The following is a 14909-nucleotide window of genomic DNA, read 5'->3' on the forward strand; positions in this document are numbered from 1 at the left end:
ATCTATCTAACTTTTAATCTATTTGTCTTTCCTTGATTATCTCTCATGTTTATGACTTCTTAGACTTGTACATTTGAGATTTTATGAATCGGTTTTTAGATTGGGATAGATATTTTAAGCTCAGTTATATCCAAACTTAATGTGTTGATTTATATCATACCTGCTAAGAATCAGGCCTTAGACCCGTTTATATCAGGGATTTTAAATATTTTACGCTTAGTTCATGTTAGGTTTATTGCCAACTCGAGTTTTTTTTTTAAAAACCCTTGGTTTTAACAATTTTCCCCAACTTTCAAAGTTTTGTACCTAGTTGCATCAAGGGTTTTAAATGATCAAAATTGAGTTTATGCTAGGTCTATTGACATCTCGAGCTCTTAAAAAAGCCATCGAATATCCAATTTTCCTAAATTCTAAGTTTTGGGACCTTGTTGTATCCAGGGTTTTAAATGATTTAAACTCATCCGACAACCTTATTCTGATCCACCTCGGGTTATATGCCCCTAAGTAACTAGAATGTAGAGACTTTCTTGGTTTCTTTTACAAACATCAATACACGAACTAATAAAGAAAAATTATTTAAAACCACTTTAACAAGAAAAATTACACAATAATCCTTGTAATTTAATTAATGGGCTTTTATAATTAAGCCTTACATGGATGATTGTACTACTGATAATACTTTTTTAGGTGCATGGCGTTCCAGGTCCGTGGGACTGTTTCTCCACTAAGCCGAGCTAACTTGAAAGTTCCTTCATGCAAAACTTCCACGATCTAATATGGTCCTTCCTAGTTTGGGCCCAAAACGCCGTCCTTGGGATCCTTGCTTTCCAAAAAGACCCTTCAGAGAACCAGGTCTCCTAATCCAAAACTACATCTCTTGACCTTAGAGTTAAAGTAACGAGTGATTTTATGTTGATAATGGGCGAGTTGTAAATGCGAATCCTCTCGTTTCTCATTAATCAGGTCTAGTGATGCGTTAAGTAATTCATCATTCCGTTCCTGGATGAATGTCTTTTTCCTATGAGTAGCCACCCTAGCTTCAACTGGAAGGATGACCTCACTCCCAAAAGTTAAGGAGAAAGGAGTGTGTCCTGTGGTGGTCCCGTGGGAAGTTCGGTAGGCGCAAAATAATTGAGGGAGCTGCTCAGGCCAGACTCCTTTGGCCTCATCTAACCTTTTTTTTTATGGCTTGCCTTTAGGGTCTTATTCACAGCCTCGACCTACCCATTGGCATGTGGATACGATACTGAGGAGAAATTCTTAATAATGCCGTATTTTTCGCAGAAGTTAGTGAAGAGATCACTGTCGAATTGGGTCCCATTTTCTGACACGATCTTTTAAGGAAGTCCAAACTGACATAAAATATTTTTCGCCACAAAGTCCAGGACCCTCTTTGAAGTGATGGTTGCCAAATACTCGGCCTCTACCCACTTCGTGAAATAGTCGATTGCCACCACTGTGTAACGAACTCCTCCTTTTCCCATAGGTAAGGATCCTATTAGGTCAATTCCCCAGACTGCAAATGGCCACGGGGATGAGATCATCGTTAGCTCGACCAGAGAAGCTTGGGAAACTGTGGTGAAGCGTAGGCATTTTTCGCACTTCTGGACATACGAGATGGAATCTTTTGTTAAAGTGGGCCAAAAATAGCCCTGCCTCAGTATTTTCAGTGGTAGGTTTTTCCCCCCAGCATGATCTCCACAAAAGCCTTCATGCACTTCTTCCAGAATGGTTTTAGCCTCTTCAAGCAGAACACACCGTAGGAGGGGCAATGAATGACCATGTCGGTATAATGTCCCATCCACTATCACATACCTCGGGGCTTGATAGAGTTACTTTATTGCATCCTTTCTCTCCTCAGGTAGCCTTCCCGTTGTGAGGTATTCAATTATGGGGGTCATCCGGGTCAGTCTTATGTCGATCATCTTGACCTCTACCATTTTTTCTACCACGCTCAGATTCTCCAAGAACTCTACTGGCACTACATTCAAGGTCTTTGCTTCCCAGGAAGTGGCAAGTCGTGCCAAGGCGTCTGCATTGGAATATTGATCGTGGGGTATTTGTTCGACTGTACTGTACTCGAATTCAGATAGCTCTCCCTTCACTTTAGATAGGTAAGCTACCATCCTGGTGCCTCGAGCTTGATACTCTCCCAACACCTGATTAACCACGAGCTGAGAATCGCTATAGCTGGACGGCCTTTGCTTTCAGCTCCTATTCCACTCTATGTCCGGCTAGCAAGGCCTCATATTCGACTTTGTTGTTGGACTTCGAATCTGAATCTCAGAGCTGTATGGAATCGATGCCCTTCTGGAGAGATTAATATGATCCTAGCTCCAGATCGGTTCTCGTTCGATGACCCATCTACGAATATTTTCCACAAGTCCTGCACTGGTTCCTTCAAAAGATCCTCTTGAAATCCGGTGCATTCAGCCACAAAATTAGTAAGGCCCTAACTTTTTATTGAAGTCTGTGGTACGTATAGTATGTCGAACTAGCTGAGTTCAATCGCCCATTTTAATAGACGTCCCAACGTTTCAGGTTTTTGCAGTACCTGCCTTAAAGGTTGGTTGGTCATGACATGGATTGAATGGGACTAGAAATATGGTCTAAGTTTCCTGGAAGCCAATATTAGACAGAATTCCATCTTTTCTATCAGTGGATATCGTGATTCAGCTCCAAGAAGTCTCTTGCTTATATAATACACCCATTTTTGCGCACGGTCTTCTTCTCAAACTAACACGACATTGACTGCACTTTCTGTCACAGCCAAATAAAAGCAGAGGTTCTCCAGACATAGGATTAGACAATACTGGGGGCTCGAATAAGTGCGTTTTTAGGTCGAGGAATGCCTGCTCGCACTCCTCAGTCCATTCGGATTTCTTGTTTCCTCTGAGCAAGTTGTAGAACAGCAAGCACTTGTCAGTGGATTTTGAAATAAAACGGCTCAGGGCTGCCACCTTTCCAGTCAGACTCTGAACTTCTTTACACGACCTAGGTGAGGGAATTTCCAACAATGATCTAATTTTATCAGGGTTCTCCTCTATCCCCCTTGTATTGACTATGAATCTAAGAAATTTTCCCGATGCCACAATGAAAGTACACTTCTGAGGATTCAGTCTCATATTTTACCTCCTCAAGATCTCAAAACATTCATTCAGATCAGATACATGGTTATCAACAGTCTTGGATTTGACTAGCATATCTTCGACATACACTTCCATATTTTTCACGATCTGACCAATAAACATTTTGTTGACTAACCGTTGGTAGGTAGCTCCAACATTTTTCAGCCCGAAGGGCATAACTTTATAACAATATACATTAGTTGGAGTCATGAAGCTATTATGCTCTTGGTCCGCAGGATTCATTGCGATCTGTGTAACGACCCAATTTAGCTAATAAGGCTTAAGGGCCTTGATTAGCGTGCCAGGAGGGCATGATGGGATTTATGTGTGATTTTTATGAATTAAATGCATGGTTATGATTTAAAGCATGTTATATGACTATTTGTTTATCTGAGATGCATGACTAGGTATATTAGTATGCATGTAGGCCCGGATCGTGTTAGAAAGGCATAATTGTAATTTTGGCCATGTTGGACATAACTGCATTGATATGTGATGATTGTTGAGACCACAGTGGTATGTGGGTGTATCAGTGATTTGTGACTCGAGGCGATCCCAGTGAGCAGGCTAGCGGAAAGTCATGACGGGAATTTATACCCGGCTCGGGGCGAGCCTGGGGGTATAAGCAGGAATTTAGAGAATAGATTGAGATTAATTTTGATGATGGGGAATATTTATTTGGTGGTTTATCAGGTGTTGGAAAGCAACGGGAAAATATTAGAGACACTTGAGGATTAGCGGGAATTGGGTAAAATGACTAAAATGGCCCTACTTGGTTAAATGGGTTTAGAATTAATAGGGAGGGCATTTTGGTCAATTGGCTTTTGAGAGATTTATATTGAGGCTTTATACACTTAGTGGATTTTGTAGAAAAGAGTGAAGTCTGAAAAAGAAAGAAAAGAAAGGAAAAGGAAAGAAAGAAAAGAGAGAAAAACAGATGGGTTTTCCAAAGGATCGGTTTGGGGTTCTAGCACCTCTTCTCTTCAAATTTCTTGGGGCAAAGCTCAGTGGAGAGCTAGGATAGGCTGAGCATCAAGGATCTTAAGGTTACACTTGAAGATTTGGCAAGGATTAGCAAGAACACATCAATGTTTGAGGTAAGTTTTAGAGATTTCAGTTTTAAGGGTTTTGATGGTTTGAGCTGTGTTTTGAGCTGAGTTGATGGGAATTTTAGGGAATTTCTAGGCAAGCTTTGAGGATGAACAAGCTAAGGAGGTCTAGGGTTGAATCAAGGTCGAAATTTGCATCAATGGTAAGAATTCTAAGCCTTTAACTTTGTTGTTGATTGAATTTCTGGGTTTAGGGTTGTTCATGGTGAATTTTGAGATTTGGGTTGAATGTGCTTGGATTTTGAGTTCTTCGGATGCTTGGGATGAGTGTGAGGTGTTTATAAGCTTGATTTTGGGTTTGGAAAAGGTTTGGACAAGTTTGGGGTTGAATTGGTTGAAGGAAATCGCCAGATGCGATTTTCGGGTTCTGCTGGGCTGCAACTAGCGCTACAGCGCTAGTCAGTGGGCGCTGTAGCTCTAGCCCCTGTTCTGGGGGGTGTGTTCTATTTGTAGCCCTACAGCGCCCTCTTTAGAGCGCTGTAGCGCTGCACTGTTCACAGAAGTGGATTTTTGGGTTTTTGATGAGGGATTTTGACCTAGGGTTCGGGGCTCGAGTCTGCCACTTTGTTTTGGGGATTTGGGACTTCCAGGGGGCTCAGGATTGGTCCCGAGGCTAGGTATTCGGACTTGGGGTTCGGTGTTGACTTTGACCTATGTTTGTACCTAGGTGTGCGCTAAGGCTCGAGTGGGATCGTGCTCAAGGAGTCAGGTGATCTAAGCTATTGAATGGAGAGGTAAGAAAACTATTACACCCGTAGGATAGGGCGTGGGCCCATAGTGTGATTGCGGGGCACGACCCTATATTGCATGATGAGATGATTGCCAGGCACGACCCTATATTGCATTACATGTTAGGGTGCAGATTTAAATGAATTGATATTTGTTTGAATGTTGTTTGATTTATGCTATATATATGATTATAGTGAAATGAACGGCTATGGCCGAGGGCGGCAAGGCCGAGAACGGCAGCGGGGCCGGAAGTAACACTTTGCACATGGGATGCTTATAGTCAGGGTAGGACCCAGGGGATACGTGTGATATCCCTACGGTGAGGACCGCGACCCCAGGCTTTGGTAAGGGTTCTGGGGCGGCATGGCCGTGTTTGCTTAGTCTAATGGTTGACTTGTTTATCTGTGGATTATCTGATATGATAAACTGTATAAATTGCATATGTTATGTTCTGCACGAGTTTTCTTGCTGGGCTTCGGCTCACGGGTGCTCTGTGTTGCAGGTAAGAGCAATGTCTGAGTCAACCAACCATGAGTACGGAGAGCGTGAAGCGACGCGTACATGTTTGGCCTACCCGACTGCTTTGGTTGGGGGTTTATTCGAAAATGGCTGTAATAATCTATGATTTTTATAACTGATCGATTGTAAACTTATTTTAAGAAGTAAATAGTTTTCTAACCTTATTTTGGGATCCCAAATGTTTAATACTAGAAGTTTTATTGAAACAACGCGTTTTTCTAAGATTACAGCCTTAACTTTTAATTAGTCACACTTTTGTTTCAAAACCTCGGTTAGCGAGTTCATTGCACACTGTTTTGTCTTAAAACTCACTTAGTAACAGCTCTAAGGAAGTAGGGCGTTACAACTTGGTATCAGAGCGAGCCAAGGTTTATTAGTTCTGGAGATCGACCGAAATGTACGCTCGCTGTCAGTGACAAGCTCGACTCAGGGTTGGTTGGTATGATTGATTAACATGTCTGAATGTATGTTTGAATGCCCTGTTTGCCTGCTTATCAATATGGAGCATGAGTAATGAGTTGACATATGCAGGAGATACTGTTGGGCTGGGCCCTTGACTGTTGCATGTTGAGATTAATGCGTGCTGAATAACATTATTATGCATGTGGATGAATATTGGCATAATGGTTCGCATATTGAGTATATGTGGTTAATTTTCTGGATTAAATTCATAAGTTATATTTGTTTATTGGCTTGTTTGAAGCATGATGAGTGTGGATATACTTAGTGATGTTAAATCTGGTAGCTAAATGTATGACATTGTGGATTTGACCTAGTATTTGCTGGTGTGTGCATTATACCTGTGGATATTTGGATCTAGTTGTGGGTTGGTTCAGGGTATGAACCTCAGAGTTCAGGAGTTGGTCAGTTTTGACAGATGAACTCGTGTTGTTTGTTCCTAGAAGGGTTTCGGGGACCTGATATTGTGTTGGAAGGGGGATTCTAGATATAAGTTGGAGTTGAGATCTCCAGTTATCCCTGAAAGCAGCAGCAGAGGGTCACTAGTGTGTGAGTAAGCTGTGAAGTTTGTTAGTTGTGATGGGATAGAAGAACAGCGGATTTCTCTGGGAAAATAACTAATTTATAAGCTTTAACAGTAAGGGTACCAGTGTTGGTTTACTGCGAGAGTATGGACGGATAATGGTATAATAGGAAAGGCTTAAAGGGTGTTATCCTCTGGTTTTGAGGAGAGTTCGGATTGACAAGGAATTTATCAATAGATGGGCAGAGTTAATTCCACCCTTGGTTAAGAGGATGAGAGATCCTGATTAGAGGGTTGTGTTAAATGTTGAGGCAGGGAGATGCCTGGAAATGGTACTCGGGCTGAGGTACTGGCTTTTTGGGCTGGAAAGAACCTAGATGGTGATTGATAGAAGAGGTTATAAAGACATGATTTGAACTGTGGAAGACTGGTGGACTTATAAGTTTGGTTTGGACTGTTGGGGGTAACAACAGTGTAAATCAATGGGTTTGGTGAATCGGGTAATTCATTTCAGGAAGTTATAGGATGGATGTACCTGAAATGGATGGCGACCCATTTAAGGATATGAGATCTGGAATAGCCAAAGGTATTTGGGCCGCCCTGAGGTAAGAGTTTATCGTCTGCATGTGGATGGCGGAGAGGGCCATGTTGTTCGAGGAACTGATGGTTGATGTATAGAGCATGAGTGCTAGAGCCGCAAGGGCAGTGCTCCCTTCGATGGAGTTAGTAAAGATAGATTCGTGATAATCAAGTTAAAAGAACCGCGGATAGTGTTGTGGCTTCTGGTTTTGCCAAGAAAGGGGGAAAAGTCTGATTGAGAAGATGGTACTTTTGTTGATAGGACGCAGCGAGGTCGGATTCTCGATTTTTGAGGTAGAAGGACCCCAGACAGTGCTTGGGCACCTAATTTGAGATTGGAAAGAAGCCTGATTGAAAAGGTAGTTATCGAGATGGCGACAGGAACGAAGGAGGTTATTTGGTATGCATGAGGGAAAGGATGCCACCTGAGAAGAGGTCAGGTGAGGGCATGACTTCTACATGAAATGACTCGAGATGTTAGGATGGATTTCCCATGGTGAGGGAACGGGGAATTGGAATGCGTCGATACATTCAAAGTTCGAGGCTGAGTCCTCAAGGATGAGTAGTTAACTGAATGGTTTATGCTTTGGTCATATAACGAACTGAAAGAACTCGGTGTTGTTAATGCTCCGAGAGGGTGATGGACATAGAGAGGTTGCCTCAAAGGTGCCATTTGAGAGGCTGAGGACAGTAATACCTATTGAGAAGAAATAAGAAACTCTGGTAGATGGATTGTAGAGGATATCATCTGGAGTATGTAAAGGAGACTGAGTGGGAACTGAGCTGACCAGTGGAAAAATTATGTGGGTATAAAAAGGAAGACTCAGGAGTATTTCAAGGTTAGACTACAGATAGGATTGGTATAAAGAATGTTGTAAAAGGTGGTTTTGGCTGACAGAAAGTCTGTTGAAGCAATCGAAGGAATTTGACCCTGGAGTAGCCAGAGTGTTATACTGCGAGGATTGTTAGCATCGTGGAGTTAGAACGAAAAGTACAATGTTGGATACAAGATAGGACGATGTCTCCAAGAGTTGATCTATGACCTGGTTATTACCAGTTGGAAACCGAGGATAGAGACATTTCGCGAATTGTCTAGTTTGCACCGGGTAGGGTGTGAGGAGTTGGTAACAAAGATTCTGGAATGGTTCAAGCTACAGCAGCACAGGTAAGTTCTTTAGGCAGAGAATGCATGAACGGTATGGACAAGTCCCCTTCAAGCTCACGAACAGTACATGTGGATTATTCCCAGACGGAAATGGTGAGCAAATGACTATGCGGAAGATGTTTGTACCCAGAAGGCGGAGTCTCAGGTAAGGTTCTACGGAGTATTAGTTTGGGTGTCGTCAGGAGTACTCAGAATAGAGCTACAAGAAGAAAGGACAGGTAAGAGAAGAATTGATCTGAAGCCGCAAGAAGCTAATGAAGAACATTTGAAGAACAGAAAGCATCTCTGGACTGGTAAGCGCGTCATCTATTGCATAAGCACCTCCGGAGACAACTACATCAGAGATGAGGAGAACAGAAAAACTTGAGATTAGACGGACTGAGTGGTGTCACATCAGAAAGAAATTCAGAAGACAGATAAGAATTAATTGGTATCTGGCGATGCTGGAATTTGTGTGTTATGGTTAAGTAAAGAGTGATTGCATAAAGGACCTGATCTACAGTAAGGTTATGGAAATGGGGGAGTGTATCACGATTTGGGCACGCCTAGGAATAAATTGACGCGAGGATGGATTGAACCTTGCGGGAGGCGACTGAATGGATCATGGTTGATACACTTAGAACGTTAAGTCGACTGTTGTGCATGGCATAAGGTACTTAAGTCTTGGGTATTAGTAAGAAAGGTTAACGTTGAGACACAAATGTGGTGAAAAGTAACAGACGGATGATCAGTGTTGAAATCCTCGATGGAGCGAGGGGAGATATAATTGGAGGCGGAACTCTTAGCTGTGAGGCGTGTGCCAGTCAGGGGATAACGCCATAGATTGTAATGGAGTGGACAAGGCAACGACTGAGTTTGGCAAAACGTTAGTGGGTAATGATTGGCTGGTGAGTGTCACTGAACTATGGAATCTGAAGTAATGGCATTGGTTGAAACAGGGAAGAACCCTGCTAAGGTGGTACAAGTTAGGATACCAGGAATGGATGAAGGATCCTATTAGATTTGGTTTTTGAATGAGAATTCTGAATGGATATCATTCCACCTCCTAGGGTACGTCGTACCGGGAGGGTCGAGCGGGTGACAGAACCTAGTGTTTTCCTTTGGACCCTGAGGGGTTAGGTGATGTGGTGGTGCATCGTGGGGATAGACCACAATAGACCTTAAGTAAGGTGTTTGGACATGAAAAGTTTTAACTCGGTTGTTTGAGTTAATGTTGTTGGGGCAAGTGAACTGGTTTCGGGATAGAACGTCGATGACATTGAATTGAGGCCCTATAATATTTTAAATTGTTGGAAATGATTTAGAGAACGAAAAGAACAGAGTGGGAGCCTGGAACTATCAGTTGATTGCAAGTGGGGTGGCAGTCTAAAAGTTTATCGGATATCTTAAAGAATTGAGCGCTGAGTAGGCGAATACTAGAGGTATTAAGGGAAGTGTAATCCCTGGTAAGTTAGTCGTGGTGGCAGTTGCTGGTGTCTTGTTAACGTAACGCGACATAGGGCTTGGTAAGAGGTGAAGGATAGTGAATACTACAGTTTGGCTTTAGCTCAGTGAGAAAGCCAAAGAGGTCGTTGAGACTTCTTAAGGCAAGAGTGTCTGCCTATTTGATAGAATAAAGAGCTGGTAAATTGCTAAGTTATGAGGAAATAAAGTTCCGGAAGGAAAGATTTGTAACTCTACGTAATAACAGACGAGGATCTGTAAGGTGTTCAGAGAAAGAAGGGAGAGTTCTGACTCTTAATTCAACATAAAATTCTGAAGTTTTACTAAGGGTTAGGCCAGCGGGGCCTACAAGTTGATCCCACCTAGTAGAGGTGATGACTTTTGAGTATCTCTGGAATCAGGAATAAGACAATGAATTGGTCATTGTAATCTAGGCAGACCCTGAGGCATCAGCAGGGTTGCGGTGTAAACAAAAAGCTATCGAGAGCATGGCTATTAGACAAAATCTTGAGGGGCAAGATTGTTACTCTTGTGAGAGTGTCATTGAAAAGTAAAGTAAAGGCGGTGGGCCTTGGAAATTATGGTCAGAGTTGCGGGTTACTGACTGATGTGTTGGATAAATTTCGAGGACGAAATTTTTATGAGGAGGGGATAGTTGTAACGACCCAATTTAGCTAATAAGGCTTAAGGGCCTTGATTAGCGTGCCAGGAGGGCATGATGGGATTTATGTGTGATTTTTATGAATTAAATGCATGGTTATGATTTAAAGCATGTTATATGACTATTTGTTTATCTGAGATGCATGACTAGGTATATTAGTATGCATGTAGGCCCGGATCGTGTTAGAAGGGCATAATTGTAATTTTGGCCATGTTGGGCATAACTGCATTGATATGTGATGATTGTTGAGACCACAGTGGTATGTGGGTGTATCAGTGATTTGTGACTCGAGGCGATCCCAGTGAGCAGGCTAGCGGAAAGTCATGACGGGAATTTATACCCGGCTCGGAGCGAGCCTGGGGGTATAAGCAGGAATTTAGAGAATAGATTGAGATTAATTTTGATGATGGGGAATATTTATTTGGTGGTTTATCAGGTGTTGGAAAGCAACGGGAAAATATTAGAGACACTTGAGGATTAGCGGGAATTGGGTAAAATGACTAAAATGGCCCTACTTGGTTAAATGGGTTTAGAATTAATAGGGAGGGCATTTTGGTCAATTGGCTTTTGAGAGATTTATATTGAGGCTTTATACACTTAGTGGATTTTGTAGAAAAGAGTGAAGTCTGAAAAAGAAAGAAAAGAAAGGAAAAGGAAAGAAAGAAAAGAGAGAAAAACAGATGGGTTTTCCAAAGGATCGGTTTGGGGTTCTAGCACCTCTTCTCTTCAAATTTCTTGGGGCAAAGCTCAGTGGAGAGCTAGGATAGGCTGAGCATCAAGGATCTTAAGGTTACACTTGAAGATTTGGCAAGGATTAGCAAGAACACATCAATGTTTGAGGTAAGTTTTAGAGATTTCAGTTTTAAGGGTTTTGATGGTTTGAGCTGTGTTTTGAGCTGAGTTGATGGGAATTTTAGGGAATTTCTAGGCAAGCTTTGAGGATGAACAAGCTAAGGAGGTCTAGGGTTGAATCAAGGTCAAAATTTGCATCAATGGTAAGAATTCTAAGCCTTTAACTTTGTTGTTGATTGAATTTCTGGGTTTAGGGTTGTTCATGGTGAATTTTGAGATTTGGGTTGAATGTGCTTGGGTTTTGAGTTCTTCCGATGCTTGGGATGAGTGTGAGGTGTTTATAAGCTTGATTTTGGGTTTGGAAAAGGTTTGGACAAGTTTGGGGTTGAATTGGTTGAAGGAAATCGCAAGATGCGATTTTCGGGTTCTGCTGGGCTGCAACTAGCGCTACAGCGCTAGTCAGTGGGCGCTGTAGCGCTAGCCCCTGTTCTGGGGGGTGTGTTTTGTTTGTAGCACTACAGCGCCCTCTTTAGAGCGCTGTAGCGTTGCACTGTTCACAGAAGTGGATTTTTGGGTTTTTGATGAGGGATTTTGACGTAGGGTTCGGGGCTCGATTCCGCCACTTTGTTTTGGGGATTTGGGACTTCCCGGGGGCTCGGGATTGGTCCCGAGGCTAGGTATTCGGACTTGGGGTTCGGTGTTTGTAACGCCTTACTACCTTAGAGTCGTTACTAAGTGAGTTTTAAGACAAAACTTTGTGCACTTAACTCGCTAACCGAGGTTTTGAAACGAAAGTGTGACTAACTAAAAGTTAAGGCTGTAATCTTTAAAAATGCGTTGTTTCAATAAAAACTTCTAGTAATAAACATTTGGGATCCCAAAATAAAGTTTGAAAACTATTTACATCTTGAAATAAGTTTACAGTTGATCAGTTCTAAAATCATAGATTATTACAGCCATTTTCGTATAAACCCCCAACCAAAGCAGTCGGGGAGGCCAAACATGTACGCGTCGCTTCACGCTCTCCGTACTCATGGTTGGTTGACTCAGTCTTTGCCCTTACCTGCAACACGGAGCACCCGTGGGCCGAAGCCCAACAAGAAAACTCATGCAGAACATAACATATGCAATTTATACAGTTTATCATAACAGATAATCCACAGATAAACAAGTCAACCATTAGACTAAGTAAACACGGCCATGCCGCCCCAGAAGCCTTACCGAAGCCTGGGGTATCGGTTCTCACTGTAAGGATAACACATGTATCCACCGGGCCCTGCGCTGACTATAAGCATCCCATGTGCTAAGTGTTACTTCCGGCTCCGCTGCCGTACCCGGCCTACGCCGCACTCGGCCCTTGCCGTTCATTTCATTATAATCATATATAGCATAAATCAAGCAACATTCAAACAAATGCCAATTTATTTAAATCTGCACCCTAACATGTAATGCAATATAGGGCCATGCCCGACAATCATCTCATCATGCAACATGCAATATAGGGTCGTGCCCCGCAATCACACTATGGGCCCATGCCCTATCCTACGGGTGTTATAGTTTTCTTACCTGCTTCCCGAGCTTTCCGATGCACCAAGGCCACAAGCACGGTCCTCTAGCACGAGCCTCCTCGAAATCCTAGTCACAACACACATACAACACTTTTAATACTAACCAACCCAAAACCACTTCCAGGGACCAATCCCGCACTCTCGGAACCTCTATTTCCCTAAAACGATACATTGGAACCATCCCCCGAGTCCCCGGGCAAAAGCCCTAAAAACCAGAATTTTTGCCTGCCAAAATGGCCTACGGCCGCAGCACTCCCCTCAAGGGCCGCGGCGCCCAGCGAGTTGCCCTCCTCCTGATGCAACCTCGCGCCGCGGCGCCCAAGAACAGGGCCGCGGCACTCATACTCGAACCCAGATTTCTGGGTTTTCTCTTGCGTTTTCTCCGAGCTAAAACCTTCCCAAATTATACCAAACCAATACCCAAACCCCAAAATCAATTTAAAACTTCAAATGGGCCATCTAACAACCCATAAACACTAGATTCAAGCTCAAAACACAATCACACTCACAAATCCACCCAATTGATTTCAGCTTCAACAACTTAAACCCATAGGCCAAAAACACAAACCTAAGCTTGAAAAACCTAAACCATACCTCAAAATCTTAAACCACAACAGATAAAACTCTTAAAATTGTCTAGGATCCTAACCTTTAAGTGGAGAATCCACCCTTTGCTTCCTTGAATCCATCTCCAAGTCTCCAAAATCAGCTCCTTCCCCTCTTCTTCTTCTTCTTCTTCTTCTAGCTTTTCTTTTTCTTTATTTTTTAACAAAACCAAACAATGATCAAGCCCAAACCGTGTACCCCATATAACCCAGCTGCCATATATCAAATTCCCAGCCAAATTACCATTTTACCCCTCCTTGCCTATCCTTTCCCAACTAAACCTCAAGGGCACTTAAGTCCTTTTACTTCTATTTCATTTCTACCATTTTCTATCTAGAACTTGTTACTCTCAGCAGTAACTAATGGTTACCCAGGTTACTCAATCACCAATAACCATTACCCGCTAAATCTCAACTTAACCATAAAATTCCCAAAGTACCCCTAGGCTCCTCCCGAGCCGGGTATAGAAATCCCGTTGTGACTCTTAAGTTAACTAGCTCTCTAGGACCGTCTCAGCACGTGCATCACAATAATAACACCACACTCACGTGGTACAATTCACAGAATACAATTATCACATATATGCCCTCAGTGGGCTAAAATTACCAATTTACCCCTATCATGCAAACGGGGTCCACATGCATAATTATTTCACCTAACATGCATACTAACCACGTAGTCATGCATCTCAATGTTCAATTAGTCATATAACATGCTTTAAATCATAACCATGCATTAAACTCATAAAATCACATATAAATTCCATTATGCCCTCCAGGCACACTAATCAAGGCCCTTAAGCCTTATTAGCGATTTTGGGTCGTTACAACTATCCCCTCCTCATAAAAATATCGTCCTCGAAATTTATCCAAACACATTAGTCAGTAAACCCGCAACTCTGACCCTGAATCCCAAGGCCCACCGCCTTTACTTTACTTTTCAACAACACTCTTACAAGAGTAACAATCTTGCGCCACAAGATCTTGTCTAATAGCCTTACTCTCGATAGCTCCTCGTTTACACCGTAACCCTGCTGAAGCCTCAGGGTCTGCCTAGATTACGATGACCAATTCATTGTCTTATTCTTGATTCCAAAGATACTCAAAAGTCATCACCTCTACTAGGTGGGATCAGTGTGTAGGCCCCGCTGGCCTAACCCTTAGTACGACTTCCGAATTTTATGTTGAATTAACAGTCAGAACTCTCCCTTCTTTCTCTGAACACCTTACAGATCCTCGTCTGTTAATACGCAGGGATGCAACTCTTTCCTTCCGGAGCTTTATTTCCTCATAATTTAACAATTTACGAGCTCTTTATTCTTTCAAATAGGCAGACACTCCTGCTTTAAGAATTCCAACAACCTCTATGGCTTTCTCTCTGAACTAAAGCCAAACCGTAGTATTCACTATCCTCCACCTCGTATCAAGCCCTATGTCGCGTTACATTAACAAGACACTAGCAACTGCCACAACGGTTAACTTACCAGGGATTACACTTCCCTTAATACTTCAAGTATTCGCCTACTCAGCGCTCAACTCGTTAAGATATCTGATAAACTTTCAGACTGCCATTTCACTTGCAATCAACTGATAATCCCAGATTCCCACTCTGTTCTTTTCGTCCTCTAA

The sequence above is a fragment of the Humulus lupulus genome, chromosome X (assembly GCF_963169125.1).
Source record: "Humulus lupulus chromosome X, drHumLupu1.1, whole genome shotgun sequence".
Lineage (NCBI taxonomy): Eukaryota > Viridiplantae > Streptophyta > Magnoliopsida > Rosales > Cannabaceae > Humulus > Humulus lupulus.